The following is a 9,173-nucleotide window of genomic DNA, read 5'->3' as shown; positions in this document are numbered from 1 at the left end:
ATGCCTATATCCGGTGGAGGGATTTATATTTTATTGCCATTATCAAATAGCTGGCTATTCTTAGCTAAGCACAAATTGGATGTCTGCCGCATTCAACTGCTCCTGGTATTGCCAAAATTATGAATGTTTGACATTATCTTGAATAAAAGATAATCTTAAATGCTAAGAAATTTACAGTACAACATGTTTTTTCCTTCTAAACATGCATGTGACACTACCAAAATGATTGATGGGTGTTAGACATTAAATAACTGTTGCAGACAGTGGAGGTTTTACTGAGTGAGTCCTGCTTATGGATATGCTTATTTTTCAAAAACCTATCACAGTACTGAAGAAGACATTTTACTTGAACAGTTTTTTTTATTCTGACCCTGTGAACGTGGTATCTGAGACTATGTAGTGCAGGTGAATTGTTTAGCCTTATCTTGTGTTTCTCAAAACATCTCATAAATTTGACAAGCAGATGTAAAACAATGTAAAAAGACTACTACTATCCTGAAGAAGAAAGTTTACTGTAGCATTTTAATCCATCGCCATAAAGATTCACAAACAGTTTCACTGTGATTTGCCTTTGTAATCTGTATTGTATTTATGACTCTAAACTTAGCAGCTGCTGGACTGTTAAAGGTTAACAATTTGAGACTTGCAGGCTACTAACCATCCAGGTGGGCAGCAGGAGAACTGTGTGCATATTTTCTGTATTTTATTTGGTGTTATTGCCCTTGTCTTTGTAATATTTAAAGCACATTTAACACAAATGTGGGAGTTAAAGAAACTTTTATTTGGACCTAAATCGATAGGATATAGACAGAGCTGACTTGGTCATAGACAACACAGCTAGCTACCAAGACATTGGAATAGCCTACTAATGATTTTTTATTGCTCGTTATGATGAAAAGGACGATAATACAATGAAACGACAGTAAACTAAAATGCTTCTTATTTTCATATTTTTATTAACAGAGTGTAACGTTGCTCGAGTGCCGCAGGGCATGGAACAGCACTCACAGACTCCCTAGACATTGTGAAACATTTAATGACACGACATGTAACAGATAATGGTGGCACTCACAACATCAGCAATGAACACAGACACACTTAACACTAACGATAACCTCTCAACAGTAGGGAGGGAGGCAGGGCAGTCCCTCCTTCAGAGCAGTCTGGCAAACTCTTCAAAACATGCGGGGTGGGGAAGACACTCCCCGATGATGACCCCTCCCTAGGGATGTGGTTCCTGATGATTCCCTCTTCCGGGATAGCGAACTCCAGGCTGCTGTACACACACAGTACGGCCATGCCTGGTGCCCACCCAGCACAAGGCAGGCCAAGAACCTCCCACCTGGGAGACCCTTACCAGACAGAGAGAGAGGCAGAGTGCCTGCCTCTCTGGGTCAGTCCTACGATTTCCCTGCGGAGTGATGCGTCTACAAACACAGACAGACAATGGGCGCATACATATATGGACAGAAGCGCCTTCACATACACACTTTTGGTGCTGTGCCGCAGCGCTGTAAACATATCCCTGGCCTTGAGGGACACGCGGGCGTGCACGTCCGCCCCGGTTCCGGCCGTGTTCCTCCCCCGAACGGTCCTCCTTCTCCCAGCCGCTCTAAGAGCGCCCCAGAGGCCATTGGCCTCCAGGGCTTTGGGCGGACCCCTCCAGTCTCACTGGCGAGTCCACTGAAGGGGAGGGACTTGGGCTTCAGCCCGGCCCTCCAGAGATCCCGCTGGCTCCACCCAACCGCCCTCTTTACAGTTGATGTGGGGCACATCAGTCCTCCACAGCCCAGGCTCAATAGCCCCAGGCCCGCCTCAAGAAATTCCTGGGGGTGTTCCCCTCCACCTCAGGTGTGGACGCAGACACCGGTTGCGGTCCTCTCCCCAATATCCAAGGATCCAGGCAGCAGTGCAGGGAGTGCCTATGCATCTCCCGCTAGGAAGTCTGTCCCTGGCTGAGGGAGCTGGCATCCTGTGGAGGTGGGTCTTTCTGTAACGTTGCCCGAGTGCCGCAGGGTGTGGAACAGGACGCACAGTCTTCCTCGACACTGTGAAACATTTAATGACATGACATGTCACAAATAACGGTGGCACTCACATAACTTCAGCAATGAACATAGAAACACAACACTAACGATAAAGTTTGTTACAAACACAGGCGAGACAAATTTGGATACTAACTTATGTTCTGACTGACACACAAAGACCAACGGTGAGGCACGCACTGATGGGGGTTTAAATAGACAGACAGGGGAGGAAATAGGGTAATTAGATTTGTGGGTTTCTTTGTTTCCTTACACAGCCATTTTGCCAGTGATTTGTAATACATTTTGGGAAAATTATCACAACACCCCACTGAAGTATAACTTTGAAAAATCTCTTTTTAAAGGGAGATTTTCATTTAAACAAAAATCAGGACAATTGATCCCTAAACGTTGAATGCACAAAACAGAGGGTTAGGGTAAGTGGTAGAGGCAAGGGGTGAAATGGGATTGGGCCTAACTGTTAAATATTATGTAGTCTTCTAAACAGTCACATAACTACCAGGTGTTGAAGTATGTACCCCAGAATTGAGGACGACTGAAGAGCTGCCTTTTGTCCTCAGGATGTTTTAACAATTATTTTCATCCAAAATGTCACACCTTTAGGTATTTAAGCAAACATTGAGACTTTTCAAAACAGTTTAAGCCTTAATTTTGGGAAAGTACTCCAGCTAAACACTGGGATTGTAACGTGCAGTGGCCCGAGTGCCGCAGGGCGAGAGGCAGGACGTACAGACGCCATCGACTGGGACGAATATTTATTTACATTTAACATGAAACACTAATGGCACTCACAAGAATCACTCACGCTTAATACAAACAAAAAAACGATTAACATTAAACACGTACGGTGAACACTAATACAATGAACACTGACTGTTTCATCCACACGTTACGTCGACAGTAACCAACACCTTGCACTCTTTGCCACGAGTTTATATACATTTAGACAGACGAGGTGCAGGTGTGGTTACAAACAAACAGCCCTCCCACTGTACGTGGCGGGCCCAACTATGTGACTCGGGGGATGCGAGCGTTCCGTGACAGGGATAACCGACCAGGCTGAGCAGTTTTGTTTTATTCTATAAACTACCGGCAACATTTTTTTCCCCAAATTTCAGATAAAAATATTATACTTTAAAGCATGTTTTTTTTAAAATGGAAATGACTAATGGTCAAACAGTTACAGAAATTTCAGACCACAAATAATGCAAAGAAAACAAGCTCATATTAATTTATAAACAACACAGTACTAATATTTCAACATGGATCGAGAAATCAATATTTGGTGGAATAACCCTGATTTTTAATCACAGCTTTCATGTGTCTTGGCATGCTTTCCACCAGTTTCACATTGCTGTTGGGTAACTTTACACCACTCCTGGCACAGAAATTCCAGGAGCTCAGCTTTGTTTGATGGCTTGTGACCATCCATCTTCCTCTTGATCACATTCCAGAGGTTTTCAACGGGGTTCAGGTCTGGAGATTGGGCTGGCCATGATAGGGTCTTGATCTGGTGGTCCCTCATCCACACTTTGATTGACCTGGCTGTGTGACATGGAGCATTGTCCTGTTAAAAAAAACAATAATCAGAGTTGGAGAACATTGTCAGAGCAGAAGGAAGCAAGTTTTCTTCCAGCACAGTTTTGTAAGTGGCTTGATTCATGTGTCCTTCACAAAGACATATCTGCCCGATTCCAGCCTTGCTGAAACACCCCCAGATCATCACCAATCCTGCACCAAATTTCACAGTGGGTGCGAGACACTCTGGCTTGTAGGCCTCTCTAGGTCTCCGTCTAACCATTACATAACCAGGTGTTGGACAAAGCTGAAAATTGCACTCATTAGAGAAGATGACCTTACTCCGATCCTCTACAGTCCAATCCTTATGGTCTTTCGCAAACTTCAGTTCTTTGCTTCTCAGTGATGAAGGGCTTTTTTCTAGCTTTGCACAACTTCAGCCCTGCCTCCAGATGCCTGTTTGAACCGTCCATGCTGTGCAATTCACCCTAGCTGCTGCATGCCATTCTTTTTGTAGGTCACTTGACATCATCTTACGGTTGTTAAGTGACATTCGAATGAGGTGGTGGTCATCACGGTCAATAGAAAGTCGTTTTCGACCTCTGCCAGTCTGTAGCTGTTGTTGTCCCATGTGTATGCTGCTTAACCTTTTTCAAGATGGAAGCACCCTGACGCTCACTGTATCCCTCTGCCAGTAAAGCTACAATTGAACCCTTCTTTTCCTCATTAAGAACCTTTCTTTTCAACTATTTTGGCATGGTCTGTAGCTGTATTTTGACTACACTTACTTTTTGGGTGGTTCTAGCACTGCTTTTCCCATGCAGCTGCTTCTATAACAAGAGAATAGTGATGACAGCAGCAGTGGTTTTTATACTGTTGCTCATTAGAATAGGATTTTGTTCAGGTGATCACCTATTCAGCATTTCATTAAATAGAATGAGGTGTGTCTGTGAAGGAATTCAACAAACACGTGAATGGAATGGCTGCTGTACATGTGGAAATACTGATTTAAGAAAAAATTGGAGTGGTCTCATTTTTTTCTGGAGCTGTATATATATATATATATATATATATATATATATATATATATATATATATATATATATATATATATATATATATATATATATATATATATATATATATCAGTTTTGAGGGTTATACATATGTGTTTTAGAACTCTTTGAGTAAAATGAACATTAATGTTTTATTCTATAAAATGGCAGCATTTCTCCAAAAGTCTAAATAAAAATATTGTCATTTATAGAGCATTTATTTTCAGAAAATGTCAACTGGTCAGAATAAAAAGATTTCCAGACCTTATGTTCAAATAAAACAAGTTCATATTCCTTTTTAAGCAACAAAATACTGTTTTAACTTATGAAGAAAATCAGAAATCAGTTCAGAAATCAGTATCTGGTGGAATAACCCCGGTTTTCAATCAGAGCTTTCCTGAATCTTGACATTCTTTCCACAAGTCTTTCACCTTGCTGTTGGGTGACTTTATGCCACTCCTGGTACAAAAATTCAAACAACTCATCTTTTGATGGCTTGTGACCATCCATATTTCAGTTGATCACATTTCAGAAGTTTTCAGTCGAGTTCATGTCTGGAGATTGGGCTGGCCGTGACAGGGTCTTGAGCTGGTGGTCCTCCATTCACACCATCATTGACCTGGCTGTGTGGAGTGAAGTATTGTCCTGCCGGAAAAAAACAATCCTCAGAGTTGGGTAAGCAAGCAGAAGGAAGCAAGTTTTCTTTCAGGTTTACCTTGTATGTGGCTTGATTTATGAATCCTTCACAAAGATAAATCTGCCTGATTCCAGCCTTTCTGAAACACCCAGAGATCATCACTGATCCTTCACCAAATTTCACAGTGGGGGTGAAACACCATGACTCACAGGCCTCTCCATGCCTCCATCTAACCATTAGACAACCAGGTGTTGGTAATATTCACCATGTGATTTTATTTTGTATGTTTTCTCTGTCCTTGTCTCACATAAATTCCCTCTCTTTAAGGAACTCACCTGTGTCTGGTTTCTCAATTTCCCTGTATATTTAAACATCCTGTTTTTTTTTGTTAGTCTTGTTAGTCAGTCCTTTGTTCTTCCAGTGAAGGTATGTTGCATATTTTGTTCAGTGTTTATGGCAGTTTCTGTTATGGTCCGATCCTTCTTGTCTTTTTCAAAACTCAGTCTGGCTCTTCTCTGCTATCTCATTGATGACTTCAGCCCTGTTCTAGGAGCCTGTTTTGAACTATGCTTACCATGCCCCACTGATGAAGTTGTTTTTCTAGCTTCTAATTGTTTTTCATGTTCTCATGATGATTTCGCCTCAGATGCCACATATTATATTAAAATACTGACTCTACCAAAGAAAGAATATTTTGCAGTTAAAAATTTAAACCAAAGGAGTGACATTGTTATTAAGCCAGCAGCTAAGGGCAGAGCTGTTGTCATTTGGAGAAATGACCTTTACAAAATGGAAGCAATCAAGCAGCTTTCTGATAGTACTTTTTATAGGCAGAATAACTTTGACATCACTCCACATTTAAAGTCTACATCCATTCCACTATTAATCATGCCATGTCAGCAGGACACCTCCCTGATTCCACACGGAATCTTCATGTAGATAATCCTTGCTGTAGCTGTTTCTATCTTCTCACTATCTTCTGGATGTTCTATTGGATCCGCTTGTTTGTGCCCAACAGAAATAATATCCCAGTTTCTAGATGACATTTTTCAACCAATTGTTCAGTCCTTACCTTCATATGTTAAAGACTCCTCACACTTTCTACACACCTGAAAGAATAAATGCTACATGCCAACTTCTTGCTTTTTTCAATGGACATTAAAGGTTTGTACACAGTCATCTCTAATGAAGATGGTTTGAGATCTTTAAAACATTTTCCTGATGCAAGACCTGAGAAAATATTTTGAGCAATACATAGGACCTGTACATTTACAATTTGTGAGATACATTTATGACATTTTTGGTATTACTAAATGCACATTAGAAGACCTACAACTGTTCATTTCTTCCTTCTCCAAGTTCCATTGAGCTCTTGAATATACACTGAGTATAGCATATCCTGGCATGATATAGCACATCAATATAGTTTGCTCATTTTTGTTTAAATACCACCATCTATTATAAGCCTACAGACTCTTATTCCTTTTTGCAGTACAATTCACATCCCAAGGCCTGTAAAAACTCCACCAGAAAAGCATGGAAATGTGTGAATATCTTCAAAACTGAGGGTTTCCTGAGGAAGTTGTAGATGATCCCTTTGCTTGTGTTTTACCTGTTCAGAGAGTGGACACACTGACCTATAAACAATCTGATGTTAAGACTACAAGAATTCCTTTGGTGCTGACTTATCATACAACAAATAAAACAGTGGCTGATATTATACTTAAACACTTCAGAATACTCCAGGACGATGCAGAGACCACATCCCTTTTTAAGGATCCTCCACTAATGGTCCTACAGATGAGATAAAAACATCAAAAACATTCTCAAGAGTGAGATAAATGATCATTCAAATATTGGCTGTGGTACTGTAGCCTGCAACCGCTCTAGATGTGCTACAGGGTTAGGGTCAGGGTTTAGGGTTAGGATTAGGGCTAGGATTATGTAAATATATTAACACAAATATATTAACACAGCCAGTAAAATAACTGGCACAAAAGGATGAATTATCATCACCCATTACTCCTCATGCATTGCTGCAGAATTTGTCTTCTGTATTACTTGTAAGAGATGTAATCAATTTTACATTGGAGAAACCAAGAGAAGCCTTGTTGATCAATTTGCTGAACACTGTAAGACCATCAGAATTAAGGATTTGCCATTTCCAGTGGCAAGGCATTTTTAATACTAATGGACACCGCATTAATGACATATCTGTTTGCATTGCCAGTTGTTACTATGGAAGCAATGAAATTAGGAAACTTAAAGAAAAATAACTCATCTATACTCTTGGAACTTTAGAACATCATGGAACAAATGTTATGATTTAAACATCACTTTTACATATATAAACTGACTACTCCTACTGCTAATTCAGAAGCACTTTGCTTGCACAGCTGATGAAGGACCTTTGTCTGAAACATTCTGTTTCACTGGAAACTCTGTATTTTTACAATTTTGAATATCTCTTTTGCAGTACACTGCAGTTACTATCACAGAAACAAGTTAGAATGGTGGACATGGTGGAATCAAAGACAGTTAACATCTTAATCAACCCTCTCTGGTGGAACACAGCCAGGCTAGTAGCTGTCTTTCAAGGGACTACATACATTCCAAGAAACGTGACAACTATTAAGCAATTATAAAATCGCAGTAATCAAGTAGCAACTATGATTTATGAGTTTCAAGCAAATTTGCAATCAGATGGCTTTCTGTTTTGCAACTTGTACATTGGAGGTAGTTTTGCTTCAGGCAAGCTGGATGAAAGTTGCAGGTAAATTGAATGTAATTTTAATTTTAATTAATCCATAAAAAAAAAAGTTTATTTGCTGATGGTGATTTTATAGCTGCACTTAGCTATGTTATTCTCTGACTTTGTAACTATTTGGAACTATAGCTTGCATCTTTTGTCTTAATGTTTTCTGTTTACATTCACAGCTACATGAAAACATACAAAATAGCAAAAATATTTCTTTCTCATTAGCAACTGGGTGGACAACATGATAAATCTGACAGAATAAGTTACACAACTCATAATAGCTAATAGGTATATAATATTGTAAAAAGTAACAAAGCTGGCTAACGTCTGTGTGCAGGACTTGTGTACTTTTATCTCTGACGCCCAGTGACATTGATTCACAAATCCATAAGAAAATTCTGCAAACATGTTGCTAGGGAAACTTGGAAATCTGAATAATTTAAGAAGTATTTACATGTTTAAATCTTCATACATGTAAGAAGATTTAGATATAGCAATAATATTTAGGCTTACAGTTTTTACATCAACATGCAACATAACACTGGTATCTACATGTTGTTCAAGCTATGATTTGATTTCTCCTGAAGGGGGCAGCATGTCTCTTTATATGAGCAAGTGTAAAAGCATCACAGATCCTTCTCTGTAAAAGGTGGATTCAAAGGATGCTGGTTTTTTTTTTGTTTTGTTTTTGTTTTGTTTTTTGGTAAGAGGTTCTGTTTAGAGGCCAGATCCTTTCTTAGTCAGAGAGCGCTGAAGAAATGCCTTTTGCTACAGGAATTTACACTCTGAAATGCCATAACACATTTTCAAATACATTTTGCAAATCCTCAAATATTGTGAGCCAAATGACTTCATAACCATAAACATTTGACAAAATGAAATATGGAAAACAGTGAAGACATTCGACTCAAAATTAAATTTTAACACTAGAGCACTCACAGAACCATTTCACTGCGAGTTATATCATGTAGGACTATGTATGTGACAAATAAACCGAACTTGAACTAAAATACCACACAAAATAATCCTATTTATTTCAACATATGTGCTTTTCGCATGGCACTAATAAACACAGAACATGGTTGTTACAGAGCATATCAGATTCGCTTTTCTTCATGTAGAAACTAGAGACTATAGAGAATATAAAGTGTGTAGTTATT

This window comes from Electrophorus electricus, chromosome 6, assembly GCF_041902795.1.
Source record: "Electrophorus electricus isolate QZ-2024a chromosome 6, ASM4190279v1, whole genome shotgun sequence".
Taxonomy (NCBI): Eukaryota; Metazoa; Chordata; class Actinopteri; order Gymnotiformes; family Gymnotidae; genus Electrophorus; species Electrophorus electricus.
Note: the sequence above shows the minus strand (reverse complement) of the source record.